The 12,903-nt window shown below is 39.3% G+C and overlaps 1 protein-coding gene across 2 annotated transcripts in view; it reads right to left on the reverse strand.

Annotated features, from left to right (window-relative positions):
• The window catches only part of pld1a (phospholipase D1a), a 47,752-nt gene that overhangs the window by 32,219 nt on the left and 2,630 nt on the right, over positions 1–12,903 (reverse strand). The window lies entirely within an intron of this gene.

Here is a 12,903-nt window from a genome sequence, read left to right on the forward strand (position 1 = left end):
TGACTGCAGTTGCTGTCCCTGTGAAATCAATCAGTCATTTTCTCTTTCTGGTTTATTCCTGAGTAAGAATACTAACAATAAAACTTCATATTTGCATACTTCCTATTTCTATTTTCTCACAATTCCTCCATTCTTACACATATATCTCTATTTTCAAATGGGAACGGCTGTAACGTGACCCAATTTCTGTTTTTCGACCATCTTCGCCACACAATATAGTTTCAATATAGTTAAGCATGAATACTGTTAATTTGCCAACATCCTGTAAGAAAAAAAACAGTTCTTTAAGATTAAAAACAGATCCTTAAGACTATTTATAAAACCAGTTTTGACATTCCTAAGCAGAGCATGTTTGTCCATTGCTGAGTCAGCCTTGACTCTAAATAACTCCCTTTGCTTGGTCACTTTTTTTTCTTCAGAGGGACAACAGTGTGGCAAAGAATATTCAACACAACTAAAGAACGGAGTAACATCTAAATTATTCCATCTATTAAGACACATACTCAGATAGACAATTTAATCCAGACTGACAAAATTTCTGTGCAACCTGATCCAGACTGCTCGGGACCGACACACTATCACATCACTGACAGTTTAAGGCTAGTCGCCACATTTAGCAAGCTTCCTGTCAGAGGCAGGAGGCCCCGCAGGTTGAAAAAAAATGTGAAATGGCATCCAGCCATGCAAAGAAAAGAGTGATGGCAGGAGCAGACTGAGAAATACTTGTTCACTGTGGCTGAAGCACGAGACCAGTCTGCATAATTTTCAATGAAACATCTGGCCTGTGGGAAGAGTAGTAAAATGCCACAACACCAAACAAGCCCATTTTGAACCAAGCTGTCCTCAGAGTACAATAAATGTTATAACTGTCAGGTTAATTGGACAACAAGACAGTGTGCTTGAAAAAGTCAAGCGCAGCAAACTCACCAACGGACACTACAGCTGGTTAACACACTGATCATGATGGTCCAACAAACAACTGAATGCTATAATGGAAGTTATATACAGTCATTTTATCAATATCTAATTGCTAGAAATACAAGCTTGTATTGTACTTAATCTTCAAGGGAAAAAAGTGTGTAGCATTTAGAATTCAGCTGATTAAAAATGCATTAACTAATTATGTACGATTTGTGTACCATTTCTCCAAAGTTCACAGGTTTTCTCATGATTTGGTTTGGTCAGCCTTGTTAATCTGAAAATTGAAATTGAAATTTTAAAAGTTTTTTTTTGTTTTTTTTTTGTTTTTTTTGCCATTTGTTGAATAAGAACAGGCAGAAAAGGACAGTTATTTCAAGCAAAACCCTTATTTGTTTATTATTCTGTTTGTCTAACTTGTTTGTGCTTCATAAATTTAAATACCTAATGTACTGCTAGAACTGAATACATGTATATATGGAAATGTACTGTGCAAATAAAACTTAAAGTGAAAAAAAAATGGTTTGCATCTTATCAATTATTAAAGAATATTTGATTGATTGTTAATTTGTTCAACAAAAGTGCACAAAATTTGCACCCCTAATACCTATAAATAAAACTGATGAAGAAAAAGCAACAAAAATTAAAAGTGTCCTAGACAGTTAATCTGTCGTTTAAATCGCTTAAACTTAATGCGAATTCGTTCCAGGTTAGTGTTTCCTCAAACGGGCTGTTCAGAGGTGGTGGGGGGCACTAGAAGGTTATTTTTGAAAAGGGGGCGTTGGAGGGCGTAAGGACCAAAGATTCATGAGACGAGTTGGAACCTGCAAATACTTGCAATGTGCCTGTTGGCAGAATTCTAAACATCTGCCGGTTTATACCGAGGCAACTAGACAAGACGGTGTATGATCTCTCTGTACTTCCGCTCCAACTGCCAGCTGTTTTGGCTTGCGCTTGTGCAGGGACCCACCAGGTCCTCCACATTCAGCCCAAGTACAACAATTGCATGGACTCGGCTGCCAACCTCACAGCCAGGGACGATGGAAGAAAACTATCCTCATGGCTAATTCTGGAAATGTTCTTAATATGCACAGTCCCTGAGAAATAGATGATGAATAATGTGGTTAATGGACAGGAGGTGCTGGCCCCCCCCCAAAAAAAAGTTGAGAACCTTTGGTCTCGGTGGACACACAGGAAGCATCAGTGTCATTGGCTGAACTTTTGTGTTGGAGTGTGTGCAATCTTAGATCCCAGAAGACATATTTACGACAGTGCGGTTATCACCCTGCTCCAAGAATACCCAGGACCCCCAGCAGGCTTGAGGTCAGAGGTCAACTGCAGTGTGACCTGGAATTCTGCATTCTGTATGCGAGGACTCAGATGTCAAACATGTACACACACATACATGTCCAAAAGCCCTCGTCATGTCTACAGCATGCAACCTGATGGGTAAACAGCGGGATGATGAGAATGCAATGGAACAAGGAGTCTGCAGGCGTTATCTCTCCACTCCAGTCCAATGAAACGCTGCCTATTTCCTGCTTCCTGTCCTGTTGTCATGGCGATAGTTTTAACAGCCAGCGAGCTGCTTGTATATAAATATCAACAGAAGCAGCTAAGAGCATCCGCCTCTCCTTTCATGCGCTAGCATCCCTCTTAAATGTCAATTAGTTTGGACTCGACGCGTTGTGAAATCATAGATGAAGAAATGAAAGAATGCTGAGTGGGAGAAGAACCGTGGGGGTTCGGTGGAGTGTGGCAGAGAGAGAGAGAGCGAGGAAAAAATGAGACATCATAAAAGGAAAGTGGGCACTCGTCAATCTTTTCAACATGTGACACATGGGAAATTTAGTCTCTCTCACCCTGCCCCAGAGAGCCATCAGAAACATATTGCTGCACTTTTTATGCAGGGACCAACCGTCATAAATTCTAATGAAAGCAAATCCATTACTGGGGGATGTAAGATTTAACTCTAATTTAGTGTTGTGGATTAGAAGTATGTCTACCTGGGGAACTTTGGTAACTTTTGTGCCACTTTAAGGTACCCTTTATAAATGTTTATTTGATGTCTACAAAAAAAATGATAATAAAAAGTTTACTTATACTTTACAGATCAGTTATTAGCCAATAATGGGAGCTAATTTTGGGTTGCCAGGTTGTGAGAAATCTCTCTGATTGATGTTTATTCTCTTCCAGCAGAACACTTGCTTTGTCTTCAGCTCTGATAAACTGCTCCGGCGGACCGTCTGACAGGCTCACGTCAGCCATGTTTAAAGCTTTGCAAATACTGTTAGATGGGAACACTGATACCACTTTTATATTTGTAGGCTAAAAATGATGGTATACCCAGAATGCAGTTAGCTTAGTTTAGCATAAAGGCTAAAAAAAAAAAAAAGGCCTTGAAAATACTGAAAATGGGCTTAATTTCTTTGTTGCCAGGACATAGATGAGAAGATCAGTACCACTTTTATGTCTGTGCGCTTATCATGAAGCTAGGCTCAGGAGGCAGTTAGCTTAGCATAGCGTAAATGCTAAAAGAAAGCTTTGGATGTACTGGAAAAATGTTTATTTCCCTTGTTGTAGAGAGTTACATGAGAAGATCAACACCACTTTTATGTCTGTCTGCTAAACATGAAGCTAGACTCAGGAGGCCATTAGCTTAGCTTAGCATAAAGACTGGAAACAGAGGGAAACTAATAGCTTTGATCTGTCCAACAGTAATAAAAATCTGCCAACCAGCACCTCTACAACCCACTGATTCATATAGTTTGCTTAATCATTACAAAGACTGAAGGGTAAGTGTGTCATTCGCTCTTTTACAGAGGGTTATGTACCAGACTGTTTCTTGGTCGTGAGCAGTTTCCTGGCAACCAGCTGAGACTTCAGGAAGTCACTACTCCCAGCCAAGAAACAGTCCAATTTATAATCCTCTGCAAAATGGCAAACTGTCATTTTTACACTTTTGGTTTTTGTACAGAGACAGAGCCAGGCTAGCTTTTCCCTTTTCTTTCTTGTCATCATGCTAAGCTACGTTAACAGCTGCTGACGGCTGTAGCTTCGTATTTAACAGACAGACCTCTGACCCTTATTAGCGATGACTTCTAAACAGTTTTGACTGCAAAGTTTATTAGAAAGATTTTGACTATTAAAGGTATTGGAAGTGAATCTGGAGAACGATAGTTGAGGCTCATTTCCAGGTTGTCAGATACTGATGTTTTTGGGAATGAGACTCAACAATCAACTCTCTTACTGACCTGTGATTGGCCAAAGGGAGAGGAGGAGAAGCAGAAGTCTGGTTTTCTCTCAGACAACTCGAATTACTTCATGCTGAAAAGTTATTATGAAACTTTTGCCCAGTGACACCAAAAATCAACTCCCAGCTTTTATGACTCACCGACCATATCTATAAAACATCAGTTAATGTTTTTATTAATGAAGTAATTAGTTACCACTTCTGAATGGGGGCTTGTTAGAACGTGGGACCAACAGTTTAATAATTACAGAAGGTTCCACCAGGTTAATCCACAATCAATACTGTATTCATTCAACTCTCACGCCCATTTGTACCCGTTCATGCCGCAATTTTGTTGTGTATGCACACACATGAGCAGCAATATTGTTTTCACAGTCTCACCTGCCATTTTTTATTGTAACATAAACCTTTTTTCCTCTGAGGCTTTAAGATAAAACAAGATAACACAGTATCTAGTTTATGTTCTTGTAGCAGAGTCTTCCAGTACCCGTGCAGGGACACATGGGAAAGAAGACAAGGTCATCTTGGCCTAATCTTCTGGCAGACCAAAAAAAAAAATCTACATCCCTTATCACTCGTTCGGCTGTTGTTTTTGTTGTCCAAACTGAAGCTGAGTCAGGAAGTCGTGTGTCTTACAGCCAAAAATCTGATTCACTGCCAAACTTTTGTGATCCATGTGGGAAGCCGCTGCCATTGTTCCGCGTGCGAAACGATCATACATCCTGCTGTCTCTTCCTTTCTGCAGCTAAATCGATTGAAATATTTCCTTTACCTCTAGATTAACAGGTGATTTGGGGGATTTAGATGATGGCTTTTTCAGTGGAACCTCAGCTTTTTTTTTCCCGGGTTTGCACTGTAAAAAAAATGATCTCTTGCACAAAAGAAGGCAGTCATGCTGTGGCTACTGCTGGAGTTGAGTTACACTCACTGCACGACACTTAAACCAGCTCCTAAATCCCCTGAACATGGAAACAGTTGGACTATCCTCACCCAGAGCTGGGTGGAGAATGTTTATATTTGCAATACGCAAAAGAAAATGATTTTCCTCTCCTGTTTTAGGGCATCCTGGTGGTAGAGAGGTCTAAGGTGGACAAAACATATAGATTATTTTCTCATTTAAGGGGAATTCAGATGCCACACCTACATTCCACTCTTATTCTTATCACGTATTTCTCTCAGTTACGGTTATGAGCAAGATTTTTTGGGACAATAATAGTATAATTTGCTTTTACACTTATGAAACTGGTTGCTTGTGTTTTTGACTAAATTATAAATTGTCAGTATGTGGTTTGTTTTTCTCATTCAGTTCCAAACAATAAAGTGAATTCCCACAGACATTCATCACCGCTGTATTGATTGATCATGTCTGAATCGTGATCGTGACTGAAATGTTTTTAACAAATAAAGAGGTGATAAGAATGCGCAGGAATTGACTTGTTTTTTTCTTTGGAGATGGCTTTTTGGGGAATTGGAGTCCCTGCACAACAAATGAGACAGAAAGTGGTGTGTGTGTGTGTGTGTGTGTGTGTGTGTGTGTGTGTGTGTGTGTGTGTGTGTGTGTGTGTGTGTGTTGCCGTCTAATGAGCCAACAGACTGAATGTTTTGCAGGCTGGGCAATTACTGCTTTTTTAATTTCAGTAAATTAATTTTGTTTCATTCTGCAAACTCCTGTTGTTCAAATGAACAATTCTGAGCAAAATTATTATTTTTAAAAAGAGTTTAACGTAATTACAGAGCAGTGCAACAGAATTTATTGTTTTGAACATCAGTTTGATTATTTTATGTGTGAATTTGCATAAATACATGCCATACTTCCTTATAAATACTGGAATATATCTGTATATACTGTTTAAATAATTTGGACTATATCAAACAGCCCTAAATACATGTTGTACTTTTTAAAAAAAGGGGCTTCCTGGAAAATGTGGGAAATAACTGACTTAACTGGAATTAGACATGACGTGTTGGGAAATGGCGAGGACAACACAGATAAGTTACAGCATTTCACTGCAAACTCACTGAATATCCCTGTATTTTTGTCAGCATGCCACAGCAGAATGCTCCTTTTTTGATTTTGACAAAAATTATCACCACTTATTTTAAGTTACACTACTATTTGTTCCAACTTAAAAGGATTAAGCAAACTGAATTTAAAGACAAGTTGAAGTAATTTTGTATTGATTTCATGCAAATTAACATTTCTAGTTAAGTAAACTTGATATTAATTCAGCTGTACTTAATAAAATATGATCAATAAGCTTAAGATAACAAACTGAATTCAATAGATGACTCTCCTTCATCATTGTTCACAGTATTTTCATTATTGTGATTTGTCCTTAAGTGCATTAGAGACACTCAGCGAGTTCCCATCATGCGTTCCTCAAACTATTAAAAAGAAGGGTCTCTGGAGAGTTTGCACTCTCCAGCGCTGCATGCTGGGAAATCTGTTAATATGCTCATCATATTTCTTTAGAAACTTAATTTAATGAGTTGATTTAAAAGACTTCAAGTTAGAACTCTTAGATGTTTGGATGTGTTAGGGTAATGAACACCAGAAACTTTAAGTTCAGTTAACCTGAATAAATAAAACTTCTACATTTATAGATGTAACCCTCTTTTCTTGATTGTTGGTGTTCCCCAGTTCTTCAGGGCTGTGGATAATAAGCCGGCTACAACACTTGTTTCTTTCTCTTCGTTTAATTCTCACCAACACAGCAAGACAGAACAAAACGCATCCCGGCTTAGAGATACAGCAACGTCTCTTCACCGTTAAGCACGAGGCGCTCCCTTGTGTATCACTCATACCTGTGATACACAAGAAGCCCTACAAAAACAAGGGCAGGTAGGAAGCAATTAGCTCATAACCAAGGGAATACAACTTAAACAGTGCAAATAAACATACAAATTAAAGTACTATAAGGAAATAACAATTTACAAGGAGCTAAATAACTCAAAAATATAATGTGTACAGTAATTACAGTTACATTGTTGCTTCCACTTAATCCTGTATGATGTTTTTACAGTGGTGTCATCACCTCTGAACGAGACGTCTTTATCAGTGGGTACAATCAGCAGGATTTGTCCGAGCCGTTCGTAAACGCACCAGTAAGATACCAGGAATGTCAAATACAGATGTTTTGGTTTGATGAAGCATCCTGAGCACAGCAAAATAATGAGGAAAAATAAGACAAGACGCCACCTCGCACTTCCAGCTGGACATAAGTGATGATGATGACGAGTCTATATGTTGTTTTTTTTTTCAAAAAAAGTTGCATATTATACCTTTAACTCTTATATCTGTATCTATCAAATTTGTCATGGCTGTTACCTTTACCCTAACTGTGTATTTACAATTATCTGAACTCTGCATATTTTCAATGGCAGCTGATGCTCCTACTTTTGTCCCTCTACACCAGGTTTGCTCGCAATACGTGTTTGAAAAATGTCAGATTATCGAAAAGAACACTGGAGGCGGACTGAACATTATGTCAGTATCAGCAGAGGTGCTGTCACTGATTACCGAGTGTTAGGAAAAATAAATAACTTGTAAGATGCATCATCTATTCCTGGATGTGTGATAACAGGCTTGACATTTACAAAGTGCTGCGAAACACGATGAATGATTTAAGCCACTCTAAAGGCACAATACATGCATGTAAACATCATCTTTGCGTAACAGACTACCACTCACGCACACACTGTCACACATACATACAATAAAGATAAAATAAACCTAGCTTGGCATTTACAGATCGTGCGGTGCCAAGCTCCTCATGGCGCAGATGGTACAAAGAGAGAAAGAGAAGATGGAGGGAGGAACGGATAGAGAAGCAACAAGAGAGGTCTGTGACACCTCTTTTTCTCTGCCCACACTAAAGCTGCCTATTATCTAATCCTTCACACCATGGATAGGGGGGACAGGGATGGTCAGAGAGGCAGAGAAAGCAAGACATACAGTAGAGGCCAGAGAGGGAGACGGAGCAATCGTCATCATCGCCAGAGTGGCGTTCTGCTGGCGGTAACACAAGGCATCATTGTACTGAAGGAGTGATGGAACTGCTCTCTCTTTCTCTGTTGCAGCCAAGCCTGACTCAGCCCGACCGAGGCATCCAAGTTAGAGCCTGGAAACTACCAAACTATAACTTCACTGACCACTGAAGTCACTCCGGCTCGCCATGGTTACAGTAACGGGATGGAAAGTACAGAGAACATAACTGCTCTTGCAGCCAAATCACCGTCTCCGGAGGTAACCAGCCATGAAAATACAACACCAATTCCAAAAAAGGTGGTAAAACTTTAATAAAAACAGAATGCAATGCTTTGCAAAAAAAACCTTTCAACCTATATTAAACTGAATGCAGCACAATGTTCAAACTGAATATGTTCTAACTTTATTATTTTTTGTAAATATAAACCTGCAACATGTTACAAAATAGGTGGGTGAGGAACATGTTTACCTCTGTGATACATCACCTTTTCTTTTAACAGCACTCAGTAAGCGTTTTGGGAACTGAGGACACGAATTGCTGAGGTTTTGAAAGTGTTGTTCTTTCTCATTCTGGCTTGATATACGACTTCAGGTGTTCAACAGTCTGGGGTTCATAATGCACCATGCATTTTCAAAAGGAGACAGATCTGGACTGCAGACAGACCAGACCAGTACCTGAACTCACTAAGAAGTCACGCTGTTGTAACACTTCACAGATGTGCACGTTGTGATGCCACGGGTACTGAGACGCACCCACACCGTCACAGATAACTGCCTTTTGAGGTTGGCGCTGGGAGGAATCTGGATGATCCTTTTCTTCTTTAGCCTGGAGGACACGATGTCCATGATTTCTGAAAACAAAACCTGAAACGTGGACTCTTCTGGCCACAGCACACTTTTCTAATTTCCGTCCGTCCATCTCAGATAAGCTCTGGCCCCAGAGACGTCTGCAGCATTTCTGGATGTTGTTGAAGTCTGGCCTTTCAAGGATGCCCCTTTAATACTCAAACGTGGTACTGTCACCTGTTTACCTGCTGAATGTTCCTGACAGGTGTTTTTTTTTAACCATTTCACAGCTGTCTTTTGTTGCTTCTGTCCCAACTTTTTAGGAACAAGTTGCAGGCATCAAATTCGGAATGTGTATATTTACAAAAAACAACAAAGTTGTAGTTTTGGTTTCATTTGACCAGGTGCTGAGATACCTGTCCCTTGGATTTCTGCTGCCACCCAAATATAATGGAGCAGAATGGAATTTCGTCTGTGATGCCAACAGCGTTTTAAAAAATTCAACAGGTGAACGTCTCTCCAGCGGCGATGTACAAGATAATCAACATACCAGGCTGCGGGGAGGCTTCACTGGAACCACATTTTCACTTTAGAAATAATCCGTATGAAAAGTGTTGACAGTGTGTTCTGTTTACCAGATTGTTTCATGGAATTCACAGACACCACAAACAAAATTCCATTTACCTCTACTGATTTGGGGTGCAGGCAGAAAAATCTTTAACAACTACACTGTAAAATAGACCAATCTTTTCTCATTAACTTAACATAAATATTTGTTCAAGTTAATTAAATTTAAACTTTCTGGTGCAGAACAGTTCATAACTTACAAACATAAGTTGTTGTCTTTTGACTTGAAATGCTGAGTTGAATGAATGTGCTGTAGTTCAATGAACTCATTAAATTAAGTTTATAAAGAAACATGATCAGCATATTAGCAGATTTCCCAGCATGCATTGTTAAAACTGTCCTGAAACACATCCTTTTTATAGCATAAAAAACATATATGATTAAAAAAAAACTTGCTGCATGTGTCTACAGTCTATAGTTGTCTCCATAATAATGAAAACATTGTGAACCATGCTGAAGGTTAGTATTGACTTCAGTTCCTTTGCCCTTGCAAATGAAATGTAATAAATTTTCCGGGAGCAGTTTCACACATCGTTTTTGTGCCAATTCTGGAACAAAGTAGCTCCAGCAGGAGCAGCTGCAGCTGTAAGTTCTGTAAGCGAGAAACGAAGAACTGATTTTTTTTAAACTGAGAAATTTTAAAAGAAAATCAAATTTGTTTGTCATGTTTGTCAGTGTGACTTCAGCTTAATATCTGAACATGTTTTCTCAAGTACAACTGAAGTCATATCAAGTTCATTTGAAGAGAAAAGATCATTTATTTTAAATCATTACAAAAATACAAGCAAAAGACCACCAAGAAACCACTAATAACTAGAAGTAAAATATGATTTTTGGGAATCAGATGAACCAAACCCTTTAAAGTTTGCAAGAAAATACTTTCACCTGCTTGTCATGGACCTTTATATCTGAGAATTCACACAGAATTAACACAGGACAAGAATCAGGCTTGGATACAGGCCAAACATAGCTGCTCCGATTCAAAAATAGCAACCGTTTAGATACACCAGCAAACCAAAGGTGCTAATGATGGTCTGAGCGCCAAATGGCACAGTGACATTTCTTGCTGTGTAAATAAATCACTTCTATTTTTGCATCTCAGGACCTCTTTCATCGCTGACAATCTGTGTTCCTGAGAAGGCATAGATAAAGTCTGTTATTGTTGAAGTTTTGATGAACCACAAACCCTTGTGTTGTTATGTTAATGTTAACGATGAGGAGTCTTCTGAAGAGGACTGATAATAAAAGCTGCAGAAACAACGTCTGCTGTTGTACAATCGTAAAAATAATGTTTAAATTCTCTACAAATGATCGAGTCTGAGGCTGCGGATGGAAACTTTTGGCTTGGATACGACATATGGTGGGAGCATATAAAACTGTAGTCAACATCTGGAGCAAATTTACAGCCGTAATCTGCCTGCTTCGCTGAAAATATCTGAAATCCTTCCAACCTTTCCTGAGAAAAAAGAACACTGCAATGAAGTTACATAACTGTAGGTTTTTTAACTAAAGAACAGGAGGTTGTGGTCTCAAACTTCCCTCACTGTCCGGATTAATGATTGATGTATATCAATGCAGCACATGGAGCGGGTCGATACAGTCAAACACACACGCACACACTTAAAGGGACAGTTCAACCCAAAATCAGTATTTTTTCACTGGTCTGTTAATGTTCACACATAGACCGTATTTCAGTGGGGTTTGCCACAGTGACAGTTTTCATCCTCTACAGCAGTATGGGACGTGACAGCAGAATTTATCTGGATCCCCACATAAATGAAAAACTATGGAGGAAATTCTGAATTTACTGATGAGAGGGAAAAACAAGAGCCTGTTAATTCTGTCTAAATCCACTTATTCTGCCTCAATTATGAAGCAGGCTAAAATTTCCTGTGTTGTCTTCCTGAGAGGAGGAAATAAAAACAGTGAAACTGCCTAAATTAATTTATTTCTCATTTAGAAAGTCTTAAAATGCGTATATGTTTTCATTAAAGCGTCAAGATCATGTTGGCTGATGCAAATATTGCAGTAAAAAGGCTTATTGTAACTTGAGTTGCAGCAGCTTGTCATTTCAACAAATTGGATCTCCAGGAAGAAAGTTTGGGAACTGATGCTCTACAATGTGCAAATAAAAGCATATCATCACTTTGGAGCCTAATTAAGAAACTCAATTTCTCAGCTAAAAGCCAGAAAACAATATTTGCTACAAATCGGTCTCAGACTCAGATACACAGGGGGTCTGTCCTGTGCTCAAACCACTCAGCCATCCATCTTTCATTTCAATGCTGCATCTTTGTCACTCTTTATACTATGTTCTCGTGCGTCTATCATCTGAATGGTTAAAAACAGGCTACAGCAAGAACAGCAGTTTCTTTATTTTACATGGAGAACTTCTTGCTGAAGCTTCTTGTTGGCAGCATACGGCCTATATAGTTTGAAAGAAGTGTGTGGTGGTACCAGTATTTCCTTATTTTTATCATTATTTTGCTGTTCTTCTGACGCTTCACCAACCCAAGACATCAGTGTTTGATGCTTTTACCAGCAGCTCAAACAAATCCTACTGATTCTACCTTTAAATGCATTGAAATTACGACCAGATTTCACCTATCTAAGATGTTCAGATCGAATACCAACCAGTTTGCCACTAAAAATCAATGTTGAAATGTTGAGTTAGTGCACCCTGAGAAGGCAGGCATCTCCACGACTGATATCTCTAAAACCAGGCAACTCAAAACAAAACAATCCAGATGAAAACAGAATTACAGGTCAGAGGAAACACGTGTATTTTTCAATCCTCGGCCAGGAACACAAGTAATAAAGTCTACTGTACTCGTGCGCTGTCACCACACCAGAGAAGTATTGAGGTCATGCTTCAGCCTGTGCAAAAAGAAGACTACTGAATGCCAGAGGTCAGTATCATGTGTATCACTTACAAAGACAACAGACGGCGAGCGGAGAGGGGTGGGGAAGAGAGGAGCTGGCAAAATATTTCCAGCCTTCTCATGACATTCCAGCTGAAGCACCAAACTTTCACGGCGGGGTGTGATGAAGAGGGCAGCAGGTCAGCACACACACACACACACACACACACACACACACACACACACCTGAGCAGCCTCGCACACCACTTGCTGCAGGATTCCATTAATAAAAAGCAAAACCTCTCAGCCAATGGACCCAGAAACTCACCACGGCAATGATCTTCAGACACACACCTCATCTTTCCACACCTTGCCACTTTAAATACACATCTGCTCTGTAAGAAAACAAGAGCAGCCCTCTCTTTGCTTCTACCTAAAGGAGCAGTAAGTATAATAGCAGACCCCAAACA

The sequence above is a fragment of the Lutjanus erythropterus genome, chromosome 18 (assembly GCF_056507025.1).
Source record: "Lutjanus erythropterus isolate fLutEry1 chromosome 18, fLutEry1.hap2, whole genome shotgun sequence".
Classification (NCBI taxonomy): domain Eukaryota; kingdom Metazoa; phylum Chordata; class Actinopteri; order Lutjaniformes; family Lutjanidae; genus Lutjanus; species Lutjanus erythropterus.